The sequence below is a fragment of the Heloderma suspectum genome, chromosome 4, assembly GCF_057233095.1.
Source record: "Heloderma suspectum isolate Gila_16-S chromosome 4, 16-S_ref, whole genome shotgun sequence".
NCBI classification, from domain to species: Eukaryota; Metazoa; Chordata; class Lepidosauria; order Squamata; family Helodermatidae; genus Heloderma; species Heloderma suspectum.
In genome coordinates, this window is record NC_139461.1 from 43,742,288 (window position 1) to 43,758,799 (window position 16,512).

General features: G+C 43.7%; 1 protein-coding gene across 3 annotated transcripts in view; it reads right to left on the reverse strand.

Moving 5' to 3' along the window:
- Nucleotides 1–16,512, reverse strand: part of LOC146346773 (RING finger protein 151-like) — a 30,698-nt gene that overhangs the window by 12,808 nt on the left and 1,378 nt on the right. The window contains exon 1 of one of the 3 annotated variants that reach the window (XM_084849122.1): nt 14,099–14,174. The exons of the other annotated variants lie outside the window; for them this stretch is intronic. The gene's annotated coding sequence lies outside the window, so the exon portion shown is untranslated. Of the gene's footprint in view, nt 1–14,098; nt 14,175–16,512 lie in introns of those variants that run through there. 3 annotated transcript variants of the gene reach the window in all.

Sequence of the window (16,512 nt, forward strand, 5' to 3'; positions counted from 1 at the left end):
GTAGGAAGAGGACTATAAGGCACAGCGAGGGCACTGAACCTCAGGCTCACCTGGGGGGCAAATCAAGGTGGGTCCACCCCCTTTCTCACAACCATCAGTCATTTGGGGATTTCCCAGCTTTTGCATGTTTTCCTATTCTCAAAGGCTGAAATGCCTCTCCTAAGGCTTAGCTACTGGCAGTAAGGGCTCTAGGCCACAATATGCTGGTATTTTCAGCTCCGCCCCTTGTGCCTTCAGTCCTGCCCACCACTGGAATGTTGCCCCTGAGAGTGTCTCCAAAATGGAATCTGGCCTTCAGGCTGAAAGAAGTTCAGCTCCCCTAAGTAGAGAATCTGAAGGAAAAGGAGGATGTAGAAGAAACTTTGCTGAAGGAAAAAAATAGGTTTTGGCATGAGCAAAAAAGACATGAGGGCAGAAGAGGTAGGATGTTGAGAAAGGAAATGGGACAGAGTACACAGTGGGTTGAAATGCAGGGTTCATGGAATAACTTCACACAGAGCCTATAGACATGAGGGCTACGTATTGTCTGCAAGAAGGGAGTGGACAAAGGCGGGCGGAGCGAGGCTTAGAGACCAAAATTATCTATTGTGTGCATTTGTCACATATTGGGCAGAATCAAACGAGGCACTTCCACCCCCATAGACTCCCTTCTGCCCAATCAATTCCCTTCTGCCAGCAGTGGGTCCTGCCAACTCTGTTGTGCAAGCAGGACCCACTGCTTACGCAAGGGAGATTTAGTGCTTCCTGGAGGAAGCCCTGAAATGAGTGGAAATTTTCATTTCTGGAAGGAGGCAGGTTGGCAGAGCTCCCTTATGTGAGCTCTACTGACCTGCCTCCTTCCAGAAACTAGCATTTCTGCTTGTTTTGGGTTGCCCTGGAAGTGCAAAATCACCATCGCACAAGTGGTGGGGGGCACTTGCACAATGGAATTGGCAGGGCATAAGAGAAGTGAGGGGGGGGTGAGCACTCCATTGGACTCTGCCGTCGATTTCAAACGACTAGTCAACTCTTTGACTTCAGATCCCTAGTGAAAATAGAATGGAAAAGCAAACGGATGGAACAAAGAGTTCTTATTGGGAACAGCTTAATCTCTTTGCATGCATATTTTTGGATGTGGCTTTTTTGCTACATAATGTCTAAACCATAACAAGTTATGATATCAAAAGAAGATGATGGGTGGGGGGAAAAATTCCAGAAGCAGCTCCCATGGTTATGCTCTGTGCACTGTGTATTTCAAAGAAGCAAATATTTGTTGGCAGGGTGAGCGCCACGGCCATCTATGTCCTAGGAAAGCATACTGAAGATATGAGACAGAATTCCATGGGTTCTTATGAAATTAACTCTTCAAAATCAGGTGAAAACAGCACTAACCATGTATTGATTTTGGGATCCTGATTTACTTAGGTCCCAATTAAAGCAGATTCATATATGCCGAAGTGAGACAGAAATCACAAATGGATCAGTTTAACAGTTTATTGATCACACAAAGACGATATATGGAGGCAGAGAGAACGTACAAAGGAAGCTCACATCCCTTCAGTGGACAAGAGCAGTCTGCTGTCACAGCTTGTGTGCTGGAGTCCCCACAGTACATGAGATGCCATGGACCGGCAAGTTTCTCCAGGCTGGTAGCATGCATATTCCCCTTGGTGCAAGACCAAACTGGTCAGCTCTTAGCACAAGCTTATATAGTTCCTCCCTCCTTCCCGAAGATGCTCGAAGCACCTAGGGTTGGCGGAGAATTTCTCCCCGAAACTTCGGGGGGCCGAGCGCCAACGTGTTCGGCCCCCCAAACAAGTTTCGGGGAGAAATCCTCTGAACCCCCCCCAGCCCCCCCCCGGGACGGGACTTACCTTCGCCGAATGTCCCTCCCGGCGGCGGGTCCGGCCGGCGGTTCGGCGGGTGTTGGAGCGGGGTGGGAGCGGCAGCCGGTCTTTCGACCGGCTGCCGCCGCCACCATTGCAATAAAAGAAAAAAAAAAAAACGCCCCCTGATAGGCTACGTGACGATTCACGTAGCCTATCACGGCTAGATCTGCAAAGTCAGCCGTGATAGGCTACGTCAATCGTCACGTAGCCTATCACGGGTGACTTTAAAAAAGAAAAAAAGAAAGTGTGTATGGATAATGGTGGCCCCCATAGTGAGCCGCCATTCCCGTTCCTTATTTGGTCGCTGTAGTCTATGTAAATGTTTACGTAGACTACGGCGAAAATAAGGGCAACGCTATTTGCGTTGCCCTTATTTTCGCTGTAGTCTACGTAAACATTTACGTAGACTACAGCGACTAAATAAGGAACGCGAATGGCGGCTCCCTATGGGGGCCGCCATTAGCGTACGTGCTTTTTTTTTTTAAAGTCACCCGTGATAGGCTACGTGACGATTGACATAGCCTATCACGGCTGACTTTGCAGATCTAGCCGTGATAGGCTACGTGAATCGTCACGTAGCCTATCAGGGGGCGTTTGTTTTTGGTTTTTTTAACTTTCGCGTTCGCGGCCGGGCGAGGCGGGAAGCCTCCTCCCCGGCCTGAATTTCGGCCGGGCCGAGGCGGGAAGCCTCCCCCCGGCCTGAATTTCGGCCGGGCCGAGGCGGGAAGCCTCCCCCCCCGGCCTGAACTTCGCGGGGGGAGCAGCGAAGCGCCTCCCCCCCACCGCGAACGTCTTTCGAGGACAGGTAAGGGACTTTCGTCCACCCCTAGAAGCACCGCAGCTGGGAAATCAATCACCCTCTCTCTGAGAACAGGGGCCCAGCATTCCACCATGGGAGGGGGAGTTTCTCAGCTCCTCCACGAGAATCAAGGCACAGCACCCTTACCTTTAGAAGGAAGAGGTAGCTTGGCACAGGCCTTGTAGCTGTAAGGTTTGTTGACATATGGAGCTGTACTTGCTTGGTACCAGTTAAGGTGTATGAGAGGCCTACTTGAAAGTGCTCATTATACAAGGGGCCGTAGTTAGCTAAAGCTTGCTAAAATCTACTCACTGTGTTAAGCTACACAAGTCTCTATGCATTCAGACAGCATATAGGACACTGTGTCAGTTCAAATCTGACTACTCGCCAGTTCTTCCGGTGTCAAACCCACTACAGACATCTATGATAGGCGTTAGCATTATCTGAAGTAATGACATTAAACAGCCATTAAAGGGTTGGTACGTGTATCACTTTTATGTTTTGTTATTGTTTTTATTGTGATTTTATTGTACTTTATTATGCTATGCTTTAAATTATATTGTACAATGCTTCTGTTTTATGAGATGTTTAGCTGCTGGCTGGGGATTATGGGAGTTGTAGTCCAGCACATCTGGAGGACATCAGGTGGCGAAGGCTGGCCTAAAGCCATTACTAATAAGAAATGTAGATAAATGGTAAAGATAAGAAATCTGGCTGTTCAGTGCTTGGATGCAATTCTGATTTGCTATCTTTTCCCAAGTGAGCAAAACTATAAAAGAGATAAGAGCAAATGTAAACTTTTTTTTGTTAATTCAGTGATGCTTCAATGTGGGAGAGGGACCCGTTTCTGGGAAAGCCACACATGGGCATTAATTTCAGGCTTCTTTGCACTGTGTCCTGTCACCAGAAAAAAAGTGAACGTCTTTTATTTTGGGTCTCCAGTTTCTCCATCTATAATTAGATACAGATGTGAAAAACTTTTTCTTTAAGCACATAAAGCAGTTACAGCATCTGATCAACGTATAAGGTGCTGGAGCAAACAATAAGTAAATTCCTTTTCATATAAATAGACTGTTGGATTCCTGATAAAGGTTACTGTGTTATTAAAATGGCTTGGTAGAAGTGGTGCTGTTTTTAATTATTTCACTCTGTTTTATGTCCCCCCTCGCTCTCAGAATTCAAAGAAACATATTCAATTGTTAAGTTCCCTAAGTAACTGATTCCTGGACTCAACCAAGTAGCAATTAAGTATACAAAAGCTACTATTCATAGAGCTATAGAAAATATTATTTTCAAACGCGTAGCACCATGCAACATAAAATTCAGACAGTGACAACTGGGATGAGCAACAAAATTTTGCACAGTATTTTGTTGCACGGGGTTGGATCCAATGCTGCCTTTGGATGGGCGGCCCGGGCACGCTGGTGGCGGTGGCACATGTGCAGCTCCTACCACTGATGGCTGTGATGTAGTGCTTCCAGGGGCAAGCACCGAAACGAGCAGAAGCACTAGTTTCTGGAAGGGGCAGGTTGCGCTCCTTCCAAAAACAAGTATTTCACACGGCTGTCAGTGGTAGGAGACGCGCATGCGTCATTGCCAGTGTGCCTGGGGCATGCATGCAAGCGCGGCACTGGATCCAACCCCATGGTGTTTAGGATTTCAGGCACTCCATTCTATTCCATCCCATCCCTCCCTGTTTTTCTGTCCTGCCTCTATAACAGTGGCCATCGAATATGACTGTGCATGCTCAGTCCTTATTGGGTTCATTTGCGGAGTTCCTCTCTAAAGATTTTTTGTATTTCTGCAGACCTTGGGGTTTCCCTGTGTCTGCTGAAACTTCTCCTTTTGTGCATGGGTGGTGCTGTTTTGGCTACATAAGGAATGACACTAACACCTGAACAACAGAAATAGAACGATGCAGATTGTTTTTGGAAATTTTCCGCTGCCCTAAATTGATGGAGATCTGATTTAACATGTCTATTTGACTTACATTTAGTAAACAAAACTAAGGCTTCAATCCTATATCCATGTACTGGGGAGTAAGCCCCCGCAAACTCAACAGGTCTCACTTCTGAGTAGACACGTATAGGGTTGCCCTCTAAAAAAGTATGTCTGTCATGTTAATTCTATATGCTGTGCAAGGATCTGAAAGGCCAAGAGCCAACAGTTCAGCTGAACTGAAATATTTGATCAGAAAAAAATATTGTACTTAGTGTGATATGAATTTTATATTCAAACAAATTCAAGCTTTACCTGGAAATTATTTTTTATTGGGAAACTAGTAAATATTTTAAGGCACGTCAACTCAATCGTATACATTTTCCTTACATTATTTTAGATTTTAAGAAAAAATGAAGGCTCTGAAGTGGTTTACAATACATACTAATTTTAGCATGTCTGAAGAACTGTGCATGTTTAATATATGTGGTTCCCAGTGATAGTCACCTGAAAAAGGTAGTAACAACCCTGATTTTAGATTTGACGTGTATTCTACCTATTCTAGTTGCCCAATTTTACTTATGTGGTGTTCATTTAGTATGTTACTCATTAATTTTATGAAACGATGCATTCCTAAAAGTGGGAAATTTTATGCAGAATTTAGTTATCGATAACTGTTCAGGATGGAGATACTTTTGCATGGGTATGTTAAAGTTGCAATGCTATGCATGTTTAGACAGAAAAAAAGTCCTACAACTCCTAGCATTCCCCAGCCAGCCACAGATTCTCCCTGAAGTGCAACCCAGCCAGCTATGGTTTGTAGCACACAGTAGTGCAGGGTCACCCACGACGCACGGACAGGCTTGGATCAAGTTGACCAACAGCAACCCTGAACTGCACTTTCAAAGGCATCCCTCTGTTTACTTGTATGTGGTTCCCCAGCTGATTTTTCTGTGGCTCAATGCTCTATGCTACAAAGAAGGTATCTGTGATGAAATGGTATTTTGTTTTGTTGTTTAAATATATGTTTGGAAGTTTGTTTCAATGACTGATGTATTCTAACATATCCTTTATTTTAAAGGCTGCGGTAAGTAGGTGGGAGGGGGGAGTTAGAATATTCAGATTTTAAATGGTGTCTCCTGATTGGCCATTCCCTTTTCAATTGAGAGAGTGAGGGAGTAAGGGGGCACTTGGTTTTCTTTAGAGGGGAAGGTAGGGTTTGGCTTTCTGAGGGGTAGGATTAGGGCACTGGGCTCCAACCTCAGGGGTGGTTAGATTCCACTGGGAGGTGGAGGGAGGTATATTTATTATTGTAAAGCTTTATCATTAGAAGGGGTAGAGTAGATAAGGAATTAATAAAAACCCGAAACAATACTTTTACCACGTATTATACCTTCTAAATAAAGTTTCATTTTTTATTTGTTCTTTCAAACCACGCCACTCTCGGTTTCGTTTGTTACCAGAAAAAGGGTTAGATGAAGCTATGAAAGAAATAAGCCATAGTCTATGATTTTACACCCACTCACACAAAAATTGAAGGTTCTCTCCTCATGAGGAGGAGGGTGGTGGCAGCGTCCTAATAAAGGTTTATAAAAAGGTTTTCTATTAAAAAAGGGAGACAAACACAACAGAAGAGGTTGCGGGGGTTATAGTTGATGTAGTCCTTCCACACACACTCCCTCTAAGGTATTACCTCAATGAAGACGCTGGGAGAATATAGAGGTACTGAAATTCTGGAGCTAGAATCAGTACTTGGTGTTCTAAAAATATTTATGAGGCGCGGTGATGATATAATAATCACAGGTGGGGAAAGGGTGATACATCACACTCTCCCCCTCACCATTTTAGGCAAAGGTCTTTCTGAGGCCTGATCCTTTTTTAACTGGAGATGCCAAGGACTGAAACTAGAACCTTAGCCATATGCATGTGCTCTACCACTGAGGCATAACTTCTCCCCCTAGTTCTGGGACAGTATGGGGCATAAGTAAATTGAAATGTGACAAGAATGCTGTAAACACACCTTACACTATATATTTTAATCTGTGCTTTATAGAAAAATGAAGTGGGGATGGAGAGAGCATAGCATAAAGTTTTGTTCTACAGTTAAGCTACATTTTGCATCCACAAGCGTGTGACAAGGTATGGAGAAAAAATGAGTAACCCCCAAGTAAGTATATTGTTTTCCCAAATGTTAAGAATGGCAAAGCGAGCCTGTAAACTCACTTAACTGTTGCAGATTCTCCCCTCTCAATTTGATGGGACCCAACACTAGTGCAATCGGAAGCTAGTAGTTGTTGTTCAGTCGTGTCCGACTCTTCGTGACCCCATGGACCATAGCAGATCCTGAAGCAACTGGAAAAAAGCCTAAATGCTCGTTTCCAGAATGGGGCAGATCAGTAGAGCTTTGCAGAAGGGAGCTCTGCTGTCCTGTTCCAGAAATGAGCATGTCTGGGGCTGCTTTTGGAAGCACTAGCTTCCTGTTGTGTGCTGGCACCACAGAAATAGCTGGAACGCAGTGACAATATTGGATACTGCCCTAACAGTGCAATCTTGTTCATGTTTATGCAGATGTAAGTACCACTGTATTCAATAAGGCTTACGCACTAGTAAGTGTGTTTATGATTACAGCCTAATTTTCCTTTGTAGCACCATCAGTAATCTAGAGGCAGCTCCCCAACCTTGTGCCCTCCAGATATTTTCTTTAGATCCAGTCAATGGATCTAAAGAAAAATATTGTAAATCATCCAGGATTTCAATTTCTGCATTTTTAAGCTATTCTATTTTTTAAAGGTGAGGGAATCAAACCCTTCTCTCCAGTTATTTCAAAAAGGAGGAAAAGGAATGAATCCCCTATTCAAAATGGAACAATTGATGATCCCTTGCCTACAGCAATCTTTACCCTTCTAGATGGTATGGAAAATCAGCATGATAATGAAACGCAAAGTATAATTTTCCACAAAAACAAAATAAAAAATAAACCTAGCCCCCCTAAATTGCAATAATATGCTTTGATTAAACAGCATTCTCCTCCAAAACAAAAACGCTGACTCTGAGCTTGTAGGAGAGTTCCTCCTTTGCAGATGGAATGGAATTGAAAGTATCCCGTAACATACAGACTTGAGCCCCTGGAGAATAAATTATTTTCACTGCAGCATCAAAACCTTTTAGCTTACGGCAAGGGTGGGCAGACTTCAGGCTTGTGGAATCTATTTTTGTTTTTTAGTGGAACCCCGAGATCCACCAAATGGAGTCTGGTGCAAAAGACATACATTTAGAATTAAAGAATTCTGAGTGCAGGAATTTGTTTTGACCAGAACTGACTTCACATTCCTTCCACAGAAAAAAATCCACCTTAATCTTTCTTCATTTTAGCTCTATAATTTGTGGATGGTGTATGTGTATCATTTTATTGATGCTGCTGTTAAACAATTGGGGGTAAAAAATTTTTGCTGATCTACTGCAAATCACTCAGAGATCTACCCGTAGATCCAGTTCTACCTTCTGCCCATCCCTGGATTAGGATATAAATGGATTCAGAAGAAGAGTGACAATCTAATTTTGCAACTAAGGACAGATACGTACATTTCTTCCTTCGTTTTTGAATAACAATGTAGGGCAAGAGCAAAATTATAAATATCCCACCCAATGACCACATCAGTTTTAATCTTTTTCTATACCTACATCCAGTACTGAGTGCCTTTAATAAAAAATGTCAACTGGAAACTTTCAGGATGGCTTAATGAAACAAATCAATATTATGTACATTTGTGCAATTATGTCCTTTTCCTAATGAATTTTTGAAAATAGAGAGCATATTTTTAACACCTACAGTGGTGAACTAACTACTGATTATCCCTTGGAGCTATAAAAACCTCCCATAAAGATTACAGTCCTAAATATTTGTATACTGGAAGAGGGTGGAAAACCCTTAGCTGCCAATATTGTGAATGTGATTTGTTTGTAAATGTATTTGTAAATTTGTAAAACCATTTGTTTCCATATGACAAAGCTAGCAGAGTTTTCATTTGGCATGTTTTTCAGCTGCCACCCTTTGAAGCTATTTTGATTTCAAAAGTTTACATTTTCATCAAGGTTTATCTCGATATTTCAGCCACAATCAAGAGAGAAAAATGGACTGGGGTGTAAGTTTTCCTTTTAACAGTTATGGAAGGACACCTCTCCACACTTGCTTTAAGAACTATCCTGACTTCACAAATTATTTGGGAATTTGTCACAAGATAACAACTTCTACATAATAGGTCAAATGCATTTCAACATCAGTATTGGAGGGCTGAATAAATCCAACCATGCAACTTAAAAGTACGCTCATAGAATCATAGAACAGTATAGTAGAGTTGGAAGGAAGGAAGACCATCAAGTCCAACCCCCATCGGAGGCCATCTCGCAGTAAACAAACAATAATTAGCATCAAACAATTTGTCAGTTGCCTGATCTCCAAATGTTCCCTAGACTCACTTTTAAGTTGCATGGATGGATTTATTCAACCCTCCAATCAAAGATTTATTTACCTGAGTTTAGGCCAAGTGGTGAGTATCGGCTGCATTTCTAAACTACCATGTGTTCGATATTTTGCCAGTGCTGAGTTTGATATGTTATGTTTTTGCTTTGCAGTTCTTGTAGGCCACTGATGAAGACTGATATCAAAATGCATTTGGCCCATTATGTTATAGCTGTTATGTTTTACATATTCAGGTTTTAATGCTTTATATTAATATACAGTATGTGTCATGGTTATATTAAATATGTTATATTCATATTTATTTGTATTAAACCAACTTGTTGAAGGTTGCACTGTATGTGAAAAATACATATCTCTCCACAGAAATACAGGAGGAGGAGCTTGGTAGCCCCATCGAGAGCATCTGGGTTGAAATAAATGGAGCAAAGAATAAAAGGAACCTGGTGGTCGGAGTCTACTACCGGCCACCCAATCAAGGAGAAGACGAGGATGAAACTTTTGAAAAGCAAATAGCCAATGTTTTAAGGAAGCATGATGTAGTAGTAATGGGGGACTTCAATTTCCCCGATATTTGTTGGGAGACAAATTCTGCAAAACGTGGCCCCTCCAGGAAATTCCTGACTTGTGTGGCAGATAACTTCCTCCTACAGAAAGTAGAGGAAGGAACTAGAGGATCGGCTATCCTTGACTTGATCCTAACCAACAGAGATGACTTAGTGGATAAAGTAGCAGTTACAGGAACTCTGGGGGAAAGCGACCATGTTGTACTTGAGTTCTTGGTTCTAAAGGAAGCAAAAGCCGAGTGTAGTCAAACGCGTACCCTGGATTTTAGGAAAGCTGATTTTCATAAACTCAGAACAATGATCAGTAAGGTCCCATGGCAAGCAATGCTAGCGAGAAAAGGAGTCCAAGATGGGCGGGAGCTTTTAAAAAAGGAAATTCTCAAGGCACAATCACAAGCAATTCCAACAAGAAGAAAAGGTGGAAGACAACAGAAGAAGCCAATGTGGCTTCACAAAAAGCTTAGGGATGACCTGAAAACAAAAAAGGACACATATAGGAAGTGGAAAGAAGGCCAAGTAACAAAGGAAGAGTACAGGCAGATAGCACAGAATTGCAGGGATGGCGTCAGGAAGGCTAAAGCTGAGAATGAGCTGAGGTTAGCAAGGGATGTTAAAAACAACAAAAAGGCTTTCTTCAGCTATGTGCATAGTAAAAGGCAGAGGAAAGAAATGGTGGTTCAGCTATTAAATAAGGATAGCAAAACAATAACAGATGACAAAGAAAAGGCAGAGGTGCTCAATTCCTACTTTGGCTCAGTCTTCTCCCCAAAGAGGGTCTATGACCCCCCTGGCAAAGGCGAAGTACAGGCTGAAGGGGCAGGATTGCAGCTTGAGATCGACAGGCATATGGTCAAGGAACACCTCATTACTTTGAATGAGTTCAAATCTCCCGGGCCAATGAACTGCATCCTAGAGTCATAAAGGAACTGGCAGAAGAACTCTCAGAACTGCTGTCTATTCTCTTCGACAAATCATGGAGGACAGGGGAAGTGCCAGAGGACTGGAGGAGGGCTAACGTTGTCCCTATCTTCAAAACGGGTAAAAAGGAGGAACCTGGGAACTACAGACCAGTCAGTCTGACATCAATCCCTGGGAAAATTCTGGAGCAGATCATAAAGCAATCCATCTGGAAGCACCTTGACAACAATGCCGTGATTACTTGAAGCCAACATGGATTTGTCAAAAACAAGTCCTGCCAGACAAATCTGATCTCATTTTTTGATCAAGTAACCTCCCTTGTAGACCGTGGGAATGCTGTAGACATCATATACCTCGACTTCAGCAAAGCTTTCGACAAAGTGCCCCATGATATCCTGATGAGCAAACTAGCTTGAAGTGGGCTAGATGAAACAACGATCCGGTGGATCCACAGTTGGCTACAGAATCGGACTCAAAGAGTGCTTATCAATGGGACCTTCTCAAGCTGGGGAGAGGTAACGAGTGGGGTACCGCAGGGCTCAGTCCTGGGCCCAGTGCTCTTCAACATTTTTATTAATGACTTGGAGGAGAAGGTGCAGGGAATGCTGATCAAATTTGCAGATGACACAAAATTGGGAGGGATAGCTAATACTTTGGAAGACAGAAATAAAATTCAAAGTGATCTGGATAGACTGGAGTGCTGGGCAGAAAACAACAGAATGACATTTAATAGGGACAAATGCCAAGTTCTGCACCTAGGAAAAAGAAACCAAATGCACAGTTACAAGATGGGGGATACGTGGCTCAACCACACTACAAGCGAGAAGGATCTTGGAATTGTTGTCGCTCACAAGCTGAATATGAGCCAACAATGTGATGTGGCTGCAAAAAAGGCCAATGCTCTTTTGGGCTGCATTCATAGAAGCATCGCTTCCAAATCCCGGGAAGTACTAGTTCCCCTCTACTCAGCACTGGTTAGGCCTCATCTGGAGTACTGTGTCAAGTTCTGGGCACCACACTTTAAGAAGGATGCAGACAAACTGGAGAGGGTTCAGAGGAGGGCAACAAAGATGATCAGGGGACTGGAAACAAAGCCCTATGAAGAGAGACTCAAAGAACTGGGCATGTTTAGCCTTGAGAAGAGAAGACTGAGGGGAGATATGATAGCACTCTTCAACTATTTGAAAGGTTGTCACAGAGAAGAAGGCCAGGATCTCTTCTTGATCATCCCAGAGCGCAAGACACGGAATAATGGGCTCAAGTTACAGGAAGCCAGATTCCGGCTGAACATCAGGAAAAACTTCCTGACTGTAAGAGCAATACGACAGTGGAACCGATTACCTGGGGAGGTGGTGGGCTCTCCCACACTGGAGGCCTTCAAGACGAGGCTGGACAGCCATTTGTCAGGGATGCTCTGACTTGGATTCCTGCATTGAGCAGGGGGTTGGACTCGATGGCCTTGTAGGCCCCTTCCAACCCTACTATTCTATGATTCTATAAGGTATGTATTTTCCTTAACTTTGGCTTTTGTTGATGGTACATAATGACATAATGGGTTTGCACAATTGCCACTGCTCATCATGGTGCCCACAGGTGCCATCCTGAAAATTCAAGCCACTGCCATGGCTTGTTGTGTAGTCCAAACCCAGCAGCAGTGGGTTAACCTAAAACAGGCCATGGGTTTAACCCTTGCACAACCCACTCCCACCAGGTTTGGCGACACAACAAGCCGTGGTCGCAGCTTGAAAACTCAAAATGGCCACTGGTACATTCTGCAGCCTACCGTGGCTTAAATAAGCCATGGTGGGCTGTTTGATCCTGCAAACAGGCTCATTGTTAAGGTCTATTTTTCTCTGTTGTTTATTTCACATGAGCTGCTAAAACAGGATAACATAACAGGAAAAATCAGTGCATGCCCTAAAGACAGTTTCCATTTCAGCAGCCCACATGGTAATATTATTTTACACTGTGTTGTTTTTATTGCTGGACTTTGTTAAATTGTTTTTAACTTTGTTCTCTGCCTAGAGTGTTTGTATATAAGTGGGTTATACATTGAATATGTAATAATTATTATTTTATATGGTTCCATCAGTGAGCATGGTGCTTTACAGAATACAGGAGGGCAGTTCTTTGCACCGAGGAGCTTAACAACTAAAATTTGACACAGGGGACATGACAGAGGAAGTGGAAGGAAGCAAAGGCAGGGGGAAAAAGGGAAGCAATATGGTTGCTTCAGTTGCATCTGCTTAGGAATAGTTACTGGCTGAGTTCCAGTAGGACATGGAAACTAGGGGATTGTGCAAAAGGCATCACAGAAAAGGTGGGACTTGAAGGAAGTAAGAGAGATGGTATCACATGGGTGTTCTGGGAGGCACTTCCAAGCATACATCACACTAAGACACATCAATGTAAATGGCAGTTTTTTACCCCTTTGACCAGCCTTCCGCAACCTAGTGTCCTCCAGATGTTTTGGACTACAACTCCCAGCATTCCTGACCATTAGCCATGCTGGCTTGGGCTGATGGAAGTTGAAGTCCAAAACTTCTAGAGGGCACTAGGTTGGGGAAGGCTACCTTAGACAACTGGACCAGAGCAAAGCAAGTTTACTTTATTCATCCAGAGCGACTACTCACATACTAGCTTCTCTCTACTCACAATGAGGACAAAAGTCACCCTTTTATGTTAACATCCAATGACAAGAGAGAAACAGAGACAATGTGTTCCTGTTCCACTCTTTATCATTCCAACTGTAAGTACAACAATAAAAAGACGTTCCTTGGTGAGTAATCTGGATTAAGTGATCTTCTCTTAGAGGGTTGCACTTTGTAACCTAGAAGACCTACAGTGTTCATGGGGCAACCAAACAGACAGCTGTAACTCCTCATTATCCTGCACAGCAACTTGACAAAACAGCATACAGCTTAGGTTTTTTGCACACTTTCTGTTGCTCTTTGCTGACTCCACAAGTTCTTTTTCACCTCAAATATATATATTTGAATCAAAAGACACGACTAATGGAAATACCAGCACAGGGTTGCACTCCAAGATGTTTTTGTGATTTTGGCTGCAACACCCATCCCGTTGCCCCCTGGAAGTTGCAAACTTCATGGGAAGCCGGCTTTAGGTCATGAAAGCGTATTCCCCAATCTCTTAACTCAGGTGCGGGCAGCAGTTGCTTTGGACTTCAACTCCCAGAAACCCCTGCCAGGATGGCCAGGAATGCTAGGAGCTGAAGTCCCAAACATCTGGAAAACTACTTTCTGACCGCACTGCCGTAATGAAATTTTTAAGGTGCCACCACAGAACTCGTTTTGTTCAGCTTTACTGGCCACCCCGCAACACGCCCTATAGCCGCCCTTGCAAATGTGTTGTGTCCTGTCTTTCTTTCCTAAGAAGTGTGTGCAATGAAAGCTTGCACGGCAGAAGAACCACCGCTCCCCTGCCTCCCCCTGCCAGGCTCCCCGCGCACCCTCTCCCTATGCAAGCAACTCTGCCCCCCCAAGGAAAGCCCAGAATCTACCCTTCGCCTCACCCCCTTCCTGTAAGAGCGCTCCCGCGGACATCAGCCATCAGCCGTCCGCCAGGCAGTCAGGAGGGTGACCGGCCCCGCCTCCTTCTAGCTACGTCCCGCTCAGTGCCCGCCCTTCTTCAGCATAGACGCACAATTTGTAGAGTCACACAGGCTTTCCAACTGCTGGGTTCCTCTTGACGCCCCCACCGCCTTTTTTTGCGGGTCTGGCCTGGGGTGGAATAGAGAGCTGCCCATGGAAAACAACGGAGAGACTGACTGCATTTTTAATCTGCGCAATAACTAGTGTCTTCTTAATGTTTGCCATGTCTGCTCAGAAGGTTAGTGCGTTCAATGGGACTTATTTCCAGGGAAATGCGCACAGGATTGCAGCTGACAGCAATCTTAGACTTGCCTACACAGAAGTAAGCACCTTTGTGTTCAATGGGACTTATTTCCAGGTAAGTGGGCGTAGAACTTGGAATGTAAGAACAATGAATCAAGGCAAGCTGGAGGTGGTCAAACATGAGATGGCAAGACTGAACATCTACATCTTGGGAATCAGCAAACTAAAATGGACAGGCATGGGCGAGTTTAATTCAGGTGACCATCATATCTACTACTCTGGGCAAGAATCCCTTAGAAGAAATGGAGTACCACTCATAGTCAACAAAAGGGTGGGAAAAGCAGTACTGGGGTACAATCTCAAAAACGATAGAATGATCTCAGTACGAATCCAAGGCAAACCATTCAACAGCACAGTAATTCAAGTCTATGCCCCAACCACTGAGGCCGAAGAAGCTGAGGTTGATCGGTTCTATGAAGACCTACAACACCTTCTAGAACTAACACCAAAAAAAGATGTCCTCTTCATCAGAGGGGATTGGAATGCTAAAGTAGGAAGTCAAGAAATCACCGGGATAACAGGCAAGCATGGCCTTAGTGTACAAAATGAAGCAGGACAAAAGCTAATAGAGTTTTGCCAAGAGAACTCACTGATCACAGCAAACACTCTTTTCCAACGGCACAAGAGACGACTCTACACATGGACATCACCAGATGGTCAATATCGAAATCAGACTGATTATGTCCTTTGCAGCCAAAGATGGAGAAGCTCTATACAGTCAGTCAAAACAAGACCTGGAGCTGACTGTGGCTCAGATCATGAGCTGCTTCTTGCAAAATTTCAGCTTAAATTGAAGAACGTAGGGAAAACCACTAAACCATTCCGGTATGACCTCAATCATATCCCTTATGAATATACAGTGGAGGTGAGAGGAATAGATTTCAGGGATTAGACCTGATAGACAGAATGCCTGAGGAACTATGGACGGAGGTCCGTAACATTGTTCAGGAGGCAGCAACTCAATCCATCCCAAAGAAAAAGAAAGTCTGTTGAGGCTTTACAAGTAGCTGAGGAAAGAAGGGAAGCGAAAAGCAAGGGAGAAAGGGGAAGATATATCCAACTGAATGCAGAGTTCCAGAGAATAGCAAGGAGAGACAAGAAGGCCTTCTTAAATGAACAATGCAAAGAAATCGAGGAAAACAAGAGAATGGGAAAGACTAGAGATCTTTTCAAGAACATCGGAGATCTCAAGGGAACATTTTGCAAAGACGGGCATGATAAAGGACAAAGAAGGCAGGGACCTAACAGAAGCAGATGAGATTAAGAAGAGGTGGCAAGAATACACAGAAGAACTATACAGGAAAGATCTGAATGTCCCTGATAGCCATGATAGTGTGGTCACTGAACTTGAGCCGGACATCCTCGAGAGTGAAGTCAAGCGGGCCTTAGAAAGCATTACTAACAACAAAGCTAGCGGAGATGACAGTATTCCAGCTGAGCTATTTAAAATCCTAAAAGATGATGCTGTTAAAGTGCTGCACTCAATATGCCAACAAATTTGGAACACTCAACAGTGGCCACAAGACCAGAAAAGGTCAGTTTACATTCCAATTCCAAAGAAGGGCAATGCCAAAGAGTGTTCAAACTACCATACAATTGCGCTCATTTCATATGCCAGCAAGGTGATGCTCAAAATCCTACAAGCTAGGCTTCAGCAGTATGTGAACCGAGAACTACCGGAAGTACAAGCTGGGTTCTGAAGAGGCAGAGGAACTAGAGATCAAATCACCAACATTCGCTGGATCATGGAGAAAGCAAGAGAATTCCAGAAAAACGTCTATTTCTGCTTCATTGACTACGCTAAAGCCTTTGATTGTGTGGATCACAAGAAACTCTGGCAAATTCTTCAAGAGATGGGAGTACCAGACCCCCTTACCTGTCTCCTGAGAAACCTGTACGAGGGTCAAGAAGCAACAGTAAGAACCAGACATGGAACAACCGAGTGGTTCAAAATTGGGAAAGGAGTACGACAAGGCTGCATACTGTCACCCTGCTTATTTAACCGAAGAATTGATGTCTTTGAACTGTGGTG